At 46.7% G+C, this 14,752-nt stretch overlaps 1 pseudogene; it reads right to left on the reverse strand.

Moving 5' to 3' along the window:
• Positions 1-7,605: 7,605 nt before the first annotated feature.
• The window catches only part of LOC112482888, a 10,794-nt pseudogene continuing 3,647 nt past the window's right edge, over positions 7,606-14,752 (reverse strand).

The raw sequence follows: 14,752 nt of genomic DNA on the forward strand, positions 1-14,752 counted from the left end.
CAATAGTTTATGAATAATTATAATAATACCTCAAGCCAGAAGAAAAAATTTAAACCTATAAACTTAAAAAATATATACGTATATACACATATATCTATCCTAGAGACATGTGAAAGGGTTAGCATAAGAGACGTGTAGATATATAATACATATCAGAATGTATCCTAAAGAGAGCTAGACTTGAAATACTAGAATGTCAAAAAGAAGTGTTAATGCTCGTATTTCAAAAATGGATGTTGGTTGGTAGTAAATCATTTAATTGAACACATTTAAAAGAGTTAAGAACAGCTATATTTTGAATTGTCAAATTTTACAATATGCCAGAAGGTACGTCCTTTGAAATTACGTAAATTTAGGATGAAAATCCTCGGCCGAAAAACATGGGTGGGGGTACAAAGTTTTCCAAAATTGTTTCAGAGGGTTTGTCAGCCCAAAAGTTTTTAGAGCATAACTTTAATATAGTCTCATCCTCTGAAAATGGATCATCTATTAAAAGGATCGAACTCTGCATTGGTTATAAGCACCATTCCCGGAGCTATTCTGCAACGAGCCAGTGTGGAGAGGGAAGGGGGTGGGGCGACCTCATCTTTCAGGAGACCACACAGAAAACTCCCCACCCACTGGCTAAAAGAGCACCCAGGCTGTGGTGGGGCCCTGGCCCCCACCGCTTTGTCCTCTTCCCAGGTGGCTTCGGAGCCTAATCCCTTCAAGGCTGGGAACGCGAAGCGGTTCGCCCCAGAAAGCTCCCTGCAAATAATAGCGCCTCACAGGTGTATGGCAGCAGACTCCCCCAACGCCATTTGCAAAGATCTCTGAAGGACCCAAACGCCCTGTGAATGCAGAGCATTCTCTTTATCATTCTACTCCATTAGGCGTGTTTTCTTTTGTTCTCTACAAGCGCAGAGCTTTAACTTCTGGGATATTGAATTCCATTTGCTTCTCTTCTCCTCCTTCCCCAGGCTACTGAAATTTGTTTCTGTCCTCAACTGCTTGTCCCGCCCCTTGTTATTCTCCCGGTCATGGTGGATTTGGATCGGTAAAAGCCTTGTGCCGGCCTCAATTATTTTTTTGATATAAGATAATATTGGTTTTGGCACCAAGGCTTGTTGGAAAACACCCCCGCCCCGCTTCACTTCCTCCGAATGAACTCCTCAATACAGACTTGTCTTCTGCTGCTCGTTCGGCCTGAGTTCAATCTGGCGAGAACATCTTCCCCTTGGGCCTCTGGTTCATGTTCTGGGCGTTATTCGGAACGATCGCATGCCTTGTCATTTCTTCTTCTCAAACTCTGAGGACACTCTGGAAATACTTACTTTATTTAATTTTTTTTTTTTTTTACTTTTCAGTTACAGTTGACACTCAATATTATATTAGTTTCAGGTGTGTAGTAGAGTGGTTAGACATTTCTATACCTTACAAAGTGATCTCCCCGATAAGTCTAGTACCCATCTGCCACCATACATAGTTATTACAATACTACTGACTATAGTCCCTATGCTGTAGGAAATACTTATTTTTAGGAAACTTATTGAGTTTTGCTCTCCATTAGTGTATTGCTAGAATGGGGCTCCCACGTGGCTGGTCACTTAGATTTCTCCAGAGTACCCATGCCTTCCCCCAGGCCTGAGGTAGGCATTGCACTTTTTTCTGGTGACCGAGGGGCCTTGAGCTATTAGGGTGACGCATTGTAGGGGACGGGGCCGCCTATGGACAGGATTTCAGGTCTGGTTTGGATCCTGGCTGTTCCACGCACCAAAGGTATAAACTTGGGGCCAGATATCTCTGAACCTTAACTTCCGTATTTAGAAAATGGAAATAAAAACTCCTACATCATGTGGATTAATCAAGATTATGCTTGTAAAGTCGCGAATTTAGTGTCCGATATCTAGTAAGTGCCCAATAAATGGTGGCTTGTTATTCTCAGAGTGTGTGTCCAACAGAACAGTCCATTTAGTGAAAAACGGTAATGTAATTCTTTCCTCAACCAGATGCTATTTTACTAATATTATTTTTTGTTTGTTTTATTTAAAATTCTTGACTGGATGTCTCTTATAGTTTTTTGCTCTTTCTGACATAATGAAGTTTTGTGGGACTCGAAAATTGAAGTAGCATTCACTTCCTTTGAACTGTTCTAAGCAAGATCATTTGTTTAATTTCTGAAATGTGAGCCTCCGTTTCAAAGGCTGGATTTTGTCAGTTCCTCCTGGGGTTTCTTTACATCAGCGCACTCCCAGAGTCTCCAGCCTCCAGAATTCACAGGATGCACTGGTCATCGTGTGCATATTCGCTTTTCAGAAAGCATCTGAAAAAGCTCAGCATCAGAGATTGATGGTTCTCAGCTTTCAGCTTCGGTTTCTCTCAGCCTGAGGACCATTTGGATGTGGGCCTAAGAACATAGTCACACAGTGTCAGAGTGTTAGTATTAAGTAGGCGATGCCCCTCTTCCTGCCTCTCGGCCTCATTTAGAAAAACACGAGAAAATAAATCTAATCTCCTCACGGTTCCCTTGCGCTGCACCGCATCAGGAATGTTATATGATTTCAAATTACTTATTAGAAATATTCCTGCGGGTATCGTGTTGAGGATTACTTTCCCAAGGTTATTACGGTGCCTGTGTCGTTAGGAAAATGAGGTGTAACTCTACCTGCTATCTCGTTCCAAAGGCTTCCTCCGCCTTTGGACAAAAACCAACTTCCAAGTCAAGGCGTGGGACATTTATCTTCTGTTTTTACTCTCACTTTCTGTCACGTTTTGGATGACAAGTCGAGGGTGGGAAAAATCACTTTCTCGAGCCATTTGCTTCTAATAATAGAGTAGAGGCTTATCTCTTCTTTCAAAGGAGATGATGTGACACCAACAGGGAGCTTAGTGCTAGAAAAGGCCGGAGCCAAGGATGGAATTGTTAAAATTTTTCACTTGCACTCACTCATGGGCATAAAAGAAGAAAAATGCTCGTGGACCCAGTTGGAGGCGATGATGTAGCCCAGAGGTCACAGGACTGCGTCACAGGGACTCTGGAAAATGACCCGGAGAACTGAATTCCTAAGTGACCTTGAGCATGTCACTTCTCTCTGTCAAAATATCCTTCCTTGTGTCTATCTGCGCGTATCAGCTGCATGTGTGCAGGTATCAGTTATCTGCATTTTGGTTTGCTTGAAGCAACGCTTTCAAATTCATTGATAGCACTTACCACTCAATTATTTTCTGAGTTGACAGCTCCTTCTTTCTGCAGGAAACATTTTAATTCCCTGCTTTACTGACATGGAGATCTCTTCTAGTTTTCACTTGTTTTGGGGGTGGCATTTATCCCTGCTGGGGATCCCCTTGCAACATAAATTACACTGTCGTTTTCTGCTCCAGGGACATTTGAAAGGGCAGCACAGCTTTGCCTAAAACCTTTCAGAGCCAGCAAGAAAGCCCTGCCTCCCTTCCAACCACCCCTCCCCACCCCCACCTCCAGGTTTTATTGAGGTATAAACAAGGAACAAGATGGGAAAGGAAATCTCTTTCTAGCTCCTTCTAAAGTCAGGCTTCAAAGCAAGATTCCTTATTTTGCTGGAAGTGAATGTCCACATGATTTTAAAGCATTGGATTTGATTAAAAGCACAAACCTATCCCCGTTTCCAAACCAAACACCAGTGCCTTCTCTGCTCTCAGTGCAGAAAATTGAGGGTTGACTTCATTTGCAATCACACAGTTTTCTCCTCTGAATTCAAAAGATATAATTGTTCTCCAGCTATGCAAACATGGCTGGTTTGGACCTATCCACAAAAAAAAAGAAAAAAAAAATCACTCCTTGAAAAGCTTTTGGAGAACCTGAGGAGATCAACAGCATTTGCTTGACTCTTATGACTAAGTCTCCCCCGCTATAACAAAGTAAGAACATTATGCAATTATTTAGAGGAAATTCGGGACCTTTGGGACAGTCAATCATATAATTCAGGCAAAAGTGGCTTTGGGGCCCTGACATTTGCAGATAATTGTGCAGCCCTCAGCTGTGTGAGCAGGTCCTAAGAGAGCGTCCAACTTGTTCTCAGCCCTGTCCTCTCAGCCTGCTCCTCTGCACGCCTCCTGATTAGTAACAAAATGAATAAAGCAAACAGACACGGGCTTGGCTCTTGCGAGATATGCTAAGAGGAGCGAATATGAAAACTGTAAAATGCCAAACTAAAGGTGTCCTCCCCAACCAGAGAGAGAGAGAGAGAGAGAGAGAGAGAGAGAGAGAGGCTGAGCTTCGAAACTAAGGCTCAGCCCAGATGTTATTAAGTATAAATATTTATAAGACCCATAAAGATCCTGGCTAAGCTCAATTTTGCCTTAATGCAGCAAATGTTTCAAATTTGGCTCTTTCACTGTTTGAAGCCTTTAGAAGCAGGATACAGTAGAAGACACATTACTGTTGGTGAGAGGCAGGGAGTTCGCTTTTAAGTTTTATGGCCAGTTTTTCATGGAGGGGTATTGCTTTTCTCAGGAATCACTTCTCGAGGCCTGTCTTTCCCAAGAAGCCCGCAGAAAGTATGTTTGCCGTATCTGTGAATTCGAGGGGCACAGGGCAAGGCACACACAGGGCGAAGCGTGCGTTCCCGCTGCGGACGTCCAGAGGAAAGCCAGGTCCCCTTTGTTCTTCGCCCACGTCAGTGATCCTTGAACACAGAGCGAAGTTCCAAAGGCCTCGACGTAATCATCCATTCAATGGGCCTGCGGCTATTGTAACAAGTGGACCACGCTTAGCTCACGGGTTCAAAACTTTGATTTGGTCAACTAGTGTGTGTTTTTCCAAAAAAGGAACTTCCAGGCTCCCTGTGTTATAACCACTTTGATAACTTTTAGAGGCATAAGCAAAGAAGACCATGGGCGTACAAACTGTAATTTTGCGATGAAACAGTTTACACTGCACGATGGTCTGGGCTCTGGATCAAGAGTTTGGTCCTCCGGATGCTTGAACAGAGCTTGATGAAGGGAATCATTTTTAGTTTTAATCCATTTGTTTTATGGTAGGGAGAACCATCCGCCTTGTCCACCTAGGACCCATGCAACGCCTTGTTCTTTAAAATCCCTTCCGTCAAACACATCACATTAAGTTAACAGCAAACTGCGCGGCGCGTAAATTGTAAAAAGATTTATTGCTTAATAGGATGATATGTCTGCTTATGGGGGTGAAAAGGACCCTGGGTTTCCCCTGTAGGATAAACCATCCCTGCTTCTTCCGGGAAGTCCCGATGCTCTTCTGGAGTCAATTGGCAGCGGCCTGGGCCCGCGTCCAGACCCCACTTCCCGCTCCTCCCGCTCCCGGGAGCCCAGGGGTGGGACCCGGAGCTCTTCCCCAGCACGCGGCTTTGCTGGGTTCTCAGCAATCCTGGTTTCTCAGGCTTGGCCAGGCCGGCCCCACCGTACTCCCTACCCCATTCCCACTGCTCCGACCTTTTGGGCTACTGACCTGACACTCGGTGTTGACTAGGGAGCACTGTCCCCAGTGAAGACCTTCATCCGCCGGACACATCTGGCAAGTGCTCTGTGCTGCCTACCTGCGTTTCCTGATTAATGCAGATGTAAAGATTTTATCAAGGTTCCTGACAGCCAGACTTCAAGATATAATCGCAAAATCAATCCACATAGACTAACTGGGCATAGACTCGCTAAGAAGACATCCCACAATGTCAGGCACTTAATTAAGGCACGCTGGCTCCCCTGCCCCCAATTGATTGCTTTCTTCCCCCAACGGGTGATGCTGCTCCTCTGGGTGGACACACACACAGCTCTTCCCTGGGGACCACCCTGCTTTCAGAGCCTTGCAGTTTGTGGGAAGACCACCAGGGGGCACCTACGCATCATCCCGCTCCCCTGGGAATGGACCTCGGACCAGCAAGATCCTTCTTGCAGCCACAGCAAACATGAAGAACCAGCCAAACAAGCTTGCGGCATCCGCTGCTGTAATTTGCTTGCTCAGCTCCACGATTCTTCTGTTAGCTTCGGGCATCCCTTGAGGATACTCAGAGACACCTCTCCTCCCCTTTCCATCCCACTGCGCGCCTCGGAGCGTGGTGTCGGAGCAGAGGACCGTCTGACGCTTGGGCATTCGGCCTGCTACTCTGGCCTGGCGTCTGGGAACACCCGCCAGGTTGGCCGGCTTGCCGTGCACGTTTCCTACTGGAAAGCCAAAGACTTCAGAAACAGAGGTTAATAGCAACGTAAGCACCTTGTGAAAAGTAGCACAGATCAGAGAGTATTTCCTGCTGCTTGACAACGCCGAGCTCCGCCTATGCAGCCCTTGCCGGGCCTCAAATGGCCAGGCTGGTCTGGCGTGATTTTAGCACATTATCGTTTAATTCCGCAGACTTTGCCGGCCATTGTGCTGGGGATATACTTGTCTGCTCTAGTAATTTACAGGCTAGTGAGGGAAGGAAGTCAAGAGGTCCTTATGAAACAGGGTATTTAGTGGCAGGAGCAGGGGAGTGAGGGACTTCCAAAACAAGTCACTGCCTGTCTCAGTCCCTGAGGAGGGCCACCTAGCCATCTCGGTGGCATCTGAATAGCCCTGGGCCACAACCATCAGTAGAGGCTGCAGAGGAGCAGTTCTATTCCCCTGGAGCAGGCAGGGACAAGCAGGCTCTGGAGAAGCTTGGGCATCGTTCATTCATTCAGCATTTATCAATCACCTACTATATGCCACGTGACAGGACGGGTCTGAGATCAGCCAGGCCGTGGAGGCATTCTCCATCACACAGAAGGCTAAGGACCTGGTGGGGACCACACTGGCCACCAAATCTTGACTCCACAGTCGAGAGATCTACCCTGTCCTGACCGTGAGACACGAAACCCTCTCGAGAGCTTCCTTGTTTACCTCGGGTCTTCATTAAGGTGCCACGAAGATCCATTTGGAATGACTGACCCACAGTTTGGACTGAGAGGTAAGTGCACGTCAATTACTGTAGGAGTTTCTTCAAGTCCGCAGTGGTCCTCACAGAGGAGCCTCTGCCGGGTCATCAAAATGACTCTCCCGCCCCCAGCACAGACTTTTTCTCCGGAGAAGGAAACTCAGTTCTTGAGTCATCCACCCACCAGATCCTGACTGCGGAGTCTGCTGAACATGTACTCACGACCCCTCAGGTCTGAGGCTCTCTCGGCCGAGAGGAGACATGCAAGTGAGTCATTTCCGCTGCTCCCAGCCCCACCTACAAACCCTTCCTGGGGTCTTGACTTCCTAGGACCCTGTTCAGGAAAACCAGCAGGGTCCCTCCCAGGCGGCCACCCTGGGACTCCACCCCAGCCACACGGAACAAAGTTTTAAGACACCAGAGGGGGAAATCCTTTTCCTTTCTTCTGCTTTTCCCTTCATGGAATTCCTTGCACTTCGGATTTGCTTTGAAGGCAGAAAACATCAGCCCTCCTGGGTTTCAGCTTTCAGGAACCAAGATGGGAGACAGCTCTCCCTCTGCCCTCTGCGTTTTTTTTGTTTTTTGTTTTTTTTTTTTTAACTTTATTTTCTGTTGACTTTATTTCCATCTCCTGTTTAAGAGCCTGTGGAAGAACAGCATAAGGCTCCTCAGTGGTTATTCCCGCCCGATCAGTGCCCTGAACAGCCGGGCGCAGGCCCGTAGTCAGGGGCTACTCCAGCCTCCCAGCAGGGAACTGCCAGCCAGGTGCAGAGGGGCCTGCGCTTTGGGACCAGCTTGTGTCCTTGGGCCAACTAGCTGTAAACTCAAGAGCTGGAGCGGTCCATCCACCCTGAAATTCCTCCTCGGTCACAGCCTTTCTAACAGCCGCCTGCCCCTCCTTTTCGATCTCTTCAGGATCTTTGCAGAAGTAGAGATCAGGCGTGACCACTCACGGGTGTTTGCAGTGTGCCATGTGCCCAGGACCCCCCAGACCAGCATCCACCACATCAGACCCACAGAGCGAGCCCTCTCATCGTTGCATGGAGTGGCAACGTCCACGTAGCACATAGGAGAGTCTGTGTGGCTCAGAGCGATGGTGGGCAGGTTAATGCAAGAGCACCTGTGGGACACCTTTGGGCAGTCCCAGGATCAGTAACCATCAAGTGTGACAGGGGAGAGCCCAGGAGTAAAACCGTGCTGATACAGTTAACTAATCTCCGACAAAAGAGGCAGGAATATACAATGGGGAAAAGACAGTCTTTTTAATAAATGATGTTGGGAAAACTGGACAGATACATGCAAAAAAATGAAACTATACCACTTTCTTACACTATATACAAGACTAAACTCAAAATGGATTAAAGATTTAAATGTAGGACCTGAAACCATAAAACTCCTAGAAGAAAACATAGGCAGTAAACTCTTTAACATCAGTCGCAGAAATATTTTCTTGGATATGCCTCCTCAGGCGGGGCAACAAAAGAAAATATAAATAAATGGGACTACATCAAACTAAAAAACTTTTGCACAGTTAAGGAAACCATCAACAAAACAACAGGGCAACCAGCTGAGTGGGAGAAGGTATTTGCAAATGATGCATCCAATAAAGGATTCATATGTAACATATATAAAGAACTCATATGACTCAACATCAAAAAAAGTCTCCATTAAAAAGTAAACAGAGGACCTGAATAGACATTTTCCAAAGAAGACACAAAGATGGCCAACAGTTATATAAAAAGATGCTCAACATCATTAATCATTAAGGAAATACGAATCAAAACCCCCGTGAGATATCACCTCACACCTGTCAGAATGACAATAACAAGTGTTGCTGAGGATGTGGAGAAAAGGGATTTGTGCACTGGTGGCGGAATTATAAATTGGTGCAGCCACTATAGAAAACGCTTGCTGAAAAAAAATAATTTTGACCCAGTAATCTCACTTCTGGGTATTTATTCAAAGAAATCCAAAACACTAATTCAAAAAGATCTATGCACTCCTACATTCATTGCAGCATTATTTACAATAGCCAAGGTATGGAAACAACCTAAGTTCCCATCGATAGATGGATGTAAAGAAGAGGTGGTACATGTACACAATGGAATTTGATTCCCACAAAGTGAAATCTTGCCGTTTGCAACGACATGAATGGAGCTAGAGGGTATGATACTATATGAAATAAGTCAGACAGACAAAAACAAATGCCATATGTTTTCACTTATGTGTGGAATCTGAAAAACAAAATAAATGAATAAACAAAACAAAACAAAACAGAAACAGACTCATAGATATAGAGAACAAAGTGATGCTTGCCAGAGGAGTGAGGGGTGGGTGGATGGGCGTAAAAGATGAAAGGGATTAAGGAATACAAACTTTAGTTATAAAATAAATAAGTCGTGGGATGTAATGTATAGCAAAGAGAATACAGTTGATAATATTGTAATAACTTTGTGCAGTGATGAATGGATACTAGACATCATGGTGATCACATCGTAAGATATATAAATGTCGAACCAGTATGTTGTACATCTGAAGCTAATTTAATATTGTATAACAACTATAGTTTAATTAAAAAAAAAAAAAAAAAGGAAGAAGTCAGAGCTCTGGGAAGGCTGCCTGGATCTGGTTAGTGAATCTTCCAGAAGTGAAGGATCGGCAGTGGGCGTGGCTCCAGGGGCAGCAACGAACTTCAGCACAGTTCACTGGCCAGTACTCCGAGAGGACATGGCCCTGACATCAGCCAGGTTTCCAGTGGCTTCAATGCCATGAGCCGCAGCAGAAGCTGTTCCCAGATTCTCTTCAGATTTACGATGTAGGTGCCATCCCTTCTCCATTCGCAGACATCCTGTTGCATTCGGAAGTCGAGGTAGGTGTCACCAAAGTGGGTTCCTCCTGCAAGGAATTCGAGAATGCCTTCCTCCTTCACTTGCAGGACATCGAGGTCTCCAGACACTGTGAAATTCCCTTGAGGTCGGCACAGGAACCCAGAACAGCACCATGTGGCTCCTCCTCTACCTTGCGGCCGTGCCATCTGCCGGAATGAGGGGACACAACGGAAGGAGGATTACCAGGAAAGAGAGATTTAAAATCAGTTAGTATTTCCATTAAAACTTTAAAAATGTTGTTCTTCGTCTTGATTCCTGCATAAACATAAACACAGCTCCAAGTTCACTTTGAGAACAGTCTTTTATTCACTGGTTTCATCTGCTGGGTTCTGTGTGGCTCAGCTATGAGCTGCAAAAAGATTGCCTCCAGGTTTATTTCTGCCCCCTCTCCCCGCCCCTCTCTAATGAGAACTCTCAGCCCAGCACAGAGGTGGCAAAGGGGTGGATGCGACAACTGGTTGGAAATGCCTCAGGGCCACAGAAACTTGCCCTGATCAGATCTCCTCCAGATAAACCAACCCCACACACCTCCCAGAGCACACTCACTTGGGAACGTCACCATGTACATTTCTCTCACTTTTTAAGGAGGGGATTTCCTAGGCTCTGGGACACAATCGAAGGCAGAGACCAGCCTGACCTCAGAGAGCTTCCGGGCAGGAATCAAAGACCCAGAATGCGCTGCGATGGAAGAAAGGGGGTTCAGTTTTGAACACGTATTTTTGAGACAATTGGCAGAAATTTGTGGAGCTAGTGATGGAGCCACTAAGATATAGTTCGACACTGTAACATAATCCAGCACAGTGACAATTCAACACTGATATGGGATAAAACCACTAAGAAGAGCTAGCATGTTGAACACCCCGTACGTCTCAGGCTCTGCAATGTCCTGGTATCTTCGCCTGCATCATCTCTTTCAATGAGGTCGCTGTTGTTATTATCTCAAGTCAAGAGTGAGAAAACCTTACGACAGTCAAAGAACTTGTCCAAGCCCTGGAGCTGATTGATGGGCAGGGAGGCTGGCGGTCAGGCCAGGCTGTTCCTGACCAGGCGCTGCAGGTGCGCTTCTGCCGTTCTGCTGTCAACGGCCGAGGGGACCGGTGCCGTCGCTCGCCTCTTAGCACTGTGCACACGTGGTCTCTAGCTAGTGTCATCGACCGGATGACTTCTTAAGCCTCCGTCGTCAAGATGTGGCTGTGAAATTTTATCTTAGGCCTTCAATTTAATCCTACGAAAATTTGTCGACTATCGGAAGAAGGTGAGAGTGAGCGTGGCATTAAAAGGGAAATCGGACATGATCTCTAGTGTTGGGATAGTTCTGATTTGCGTGTGGGATGGAGGAAAAGAGACTAGAGGAAATGAAAACCTTTGGGGCTCCAAGGTCACAAAGGGCCTAAGGCACGTGGGCGACCTCGATACAAAGCTGACGTCCCCACCGGCACAGGGGGATGAGTGCCCAGGATCCGTGATATTTTTAGGGGCCCCTAAAATGTTTATATTTTTCTTTTAAAGTCAGAAGAAAAATGAATGATGAACTCAACCTGGATTATACTTGTCTTGAGCTAACTCGGTCATCAAAATTATTTATTTATTTTTATGGAAATGGAAGCTCATGAAAGCAAAAGTATCTAGGACCCACGAAAGGCATATGTGGCTCTGCCATGCCAGCCAAACATTAGCCATTTAATGCACACTGGATTTTGTGAGGAACAGAAAACCGTCCTCAGCTATTAAGTAAATACTCTGAAGCTCAAGGTAATGTTTTATTAACAATGACAAAAGGGGGTCCAACACCTCGAGGTGCAAAGTGCAGAGGAAAACCATCACAGAACCATGAAACATTGTCCCTATAAGAACAGGGAAAGATGAAAGGTCCAAAGACTGGCATCCTCTTCACGGATTCCAAACAAGCCCCAAACCCCGGAATTAGTCGGAATGGATTACTAAGAAAGGGGACTGATCTCTCTCCCTGCCCTACATGAGGATGCAAAGTGTCGAGCAAAAGCAACACTCTGAAAACAAGAAAGGAATCCATGCACGCGCTGGGGACACAAGAGGGGTGGCCACACCACCTCACCAGCTTAAATCTTACCTCTTGTCGGCGGGTACAGGAGGCACATCCCTGAGGCCATGATGGCTGCTGGCTGGGAGTCAAGCTCATGTTGTCAGCCAGCGCCCCCCCAAGCAGGCTCGGTGGCCTCCAAGGAGGTGCCAAATTTGGAGGCCAGAGCAACGGGTGGCCCTGGAGGGAGGTAATCGTGAAGGCTGGGATGTAGCCCTGCCAGGCCTCAGTTACAAGCGGTGGTGGGAAGGACAGGACAGTCAGTGGAACCCGTCGATCCGGGGGCCAGCCCAGAGGGCTCCCTTCTCCCAAGCCCCTCAGAGGATGGCCCTGGGATTTACGCCACCACAAGGACTTGCTGGACTCAGGATGAGGGCAGTTTAGATGACACCGTGAAGACTAAAATTAGACAGTGACTCGCGTTTGCAAAAGCTGACCAGTTCTACCTCGTACCTGAATTGCAAAGTGGTATTTCTCGCCCTTTCCTCAAATAAATCTTCCCTGCACGGTGTTCTCTGAGGACCTCAAGGCCTGTCAAGGACTTGGCCCTGAGCTCATCGAAACCACAGTAGATTGCCAAGTTTTGCAGATGTTTGCACTGACTGCTTTATGTTTTGCAATATTCCAGAGCTGTTCCCAAGTGACACTCATCCATTCACCAAGTTAATGCTTAATAAGAATGATCTACAAATGGTGACAGCTCAAAAAGATGAGGAGAGGGATAACCACCTCCAACGAGCGGGGATGAGCAAACAAACAAACAAACAAACAAATAAATACGGCACTGTTCTCGGTACATCCAGGTGCAGAAAACAGAACTAATACAGCAATTCCTAGGAAATCAACAAGGATGACAGTGTTTGTTTACGGACATGGGCATGTTTCTTTTTCTCAGAAGTGCTCTGAGACCCTTAGGGGCTGGAGAACGTGCCCGCTGAACTCCAGCTGAGTTAAGATGAAGGTACAGATGAGCTCTACGCAGGTGGCTGTGCATGAGCTATGTAAGGCGACCTCTTATAGAAACACGTCTCAATTCTATAGCGAACCCATGTTAGTTTGGTTAACTCTGTGGAAGCACACTAAGCCTAAAGCTATACAAACCAAAAAGCAATGCCTACTTTTTAACCTTCTTTTATCTATATCATGTCATTTATGTTTGAAAAAAAATCTGGTGGGCACAAATAGAGAGGTTAAAAGATTTTCTGAAGGTCAATCAACAATTTAATAAGAGGTACGCGATTAGAAGACAGGTCTCTATTCCTTCCTAGCATCTGCGTGATATGGAGGATGCTAAATATCCTTTATAGCTGTCATGTATTACACATTTTACACATAGAGCCTCTATTCTTCTCAGTCCTATGCAACTCATGTTATTATCTTCATTTAACAAAATTAAGGCTCTAGGAGAAATTACACAACGGACTCAAGGTCACCACTCATTCATCAGAGATTAAGCCTTCGTCTTGTGCTATGCCCAGGGCTTCTCAGAAGTCCAAGCAGAGCAAACATAATTCAGAAAAAGAAATGACTGAAAGGTCTCAGTCAAAACAAATTGCATTTTAAAGACTGTTTTTTTAAAAGGCAAAACAGTCGTTTGGTGCACCGTGCACTTTCTGTGCTAACGGGCTGAGTGCCACGTAGAAATAGGAGAAACACCATGATCCCGTGGAAGGATCGCAGCTGTCAGCAATTTATTAATTAAGCCGGCCTGGATGCTAATTCAGTTGCTATGCAGCAGGGCTCAAGGAAATGCAGGCAGAGGTGGCGACTTTAAGGAGGTTTATATATAACGCAGGTGGGGATCGTAGAAGACGGGAGGAATGTGGACGCACAACTATGTTACGCTGCACAGAATATCGTTACTTAGAAGTAGTGTCCGCGGCCTGTGCTGTCCCCAGCTGCACGCCGGCTGGAGGGCACAGGGAGGGACACAGAGAGCAATTATCAGACACAGGGAGGGACAGGGAGGGACACAGAGAGCAAGAAAACACTTCTTCTCTGATGCTGGACCCACTCTCTTTGCGGGATCCCCAGCCAGCCTCGGTGCCCCCTTGCCCCACCCCAGCTGAGCGTCAGGCCGACTTGCAGCCTCACCGCGTGCACCAGCTCCCCGCTGCCCCAGGACTCCGGGCTCAGCTTCATTCTTCGAGACTTTGAAGCTGCTGATACTGCTGAGACCTGACGTCACCCTCCAGCTGGAGGCTGCCCTGGCTGACCCTCGGCTGCCCTGTCCCGTCCTGCTCCAGAGACTGGCCTCAGGGGCAATCTGGTCTTAAACACGTGGCCTCCTCCGTTCCAGGGGTCACAAAAGACTGCGCCCAGAGCTCACCACTTCGCAGGGAGATTTTAATGAGACAGCTTTTCTATTTATTTGTGTTGCTGTCTCCGTTGCCCGGGGCCATGGCACCGGAGCCTGAGAGGGAGGCCGAGGTCCAGGGGTGGAGCTCGGCAGGGACAGCAAGCTTTCTGTCCAGTCGCTTAGCTCCTGACACCGACCCACGGTCTTTGCATCAACCCGATAGCCTTCCCTCTGTTTGTCTCGGGCACGTCAGAATCCCGGCGGGACTACAGTTTTGCTGGTGACCTGCAACACTCACTAAAAGTAAACAGGTTTTCCCAAATGTTCAAGATTCCACGAGAAGGGAAATGAGGGTCAGTGCAGAGTCAGAGGAATCTGATTAACGCAAAGCCCCAGAAACGCCCCCGGATTAGGCGCTTTCCCAAGCGGCCCCTGCTCTTGGACAGCTGTTCCGGCTGCTGTGGAACAAGGACCCCCTCCCTGGCTTAGCTTGCCCAGTGGGATGGGTTCCGTACACACATTGCCCGCAGGGTTTTCCTGTTACTTAAAAATTATGTATGTTTTAAGAATGATGTTATTGCTTGGATTAAAGGAAAAGGAGAGGGGAAAAAAATACAGTTAAATGACATTG

This window comes from Pteropus alecto, unplaced genomic scaffold (genome assembly GCF_000325575.1).
Source record: "Pteropus alecto unplaced genomic scaffold, ASM32557v1 scaffold16, whole genome shotgun sequence".
Lineage (NCBI taxonomy): Eukaryota > Metazoa > Chordata > Mammalia > Chiroptera > Pteropodidae > Pteropus > Pteropus alecto.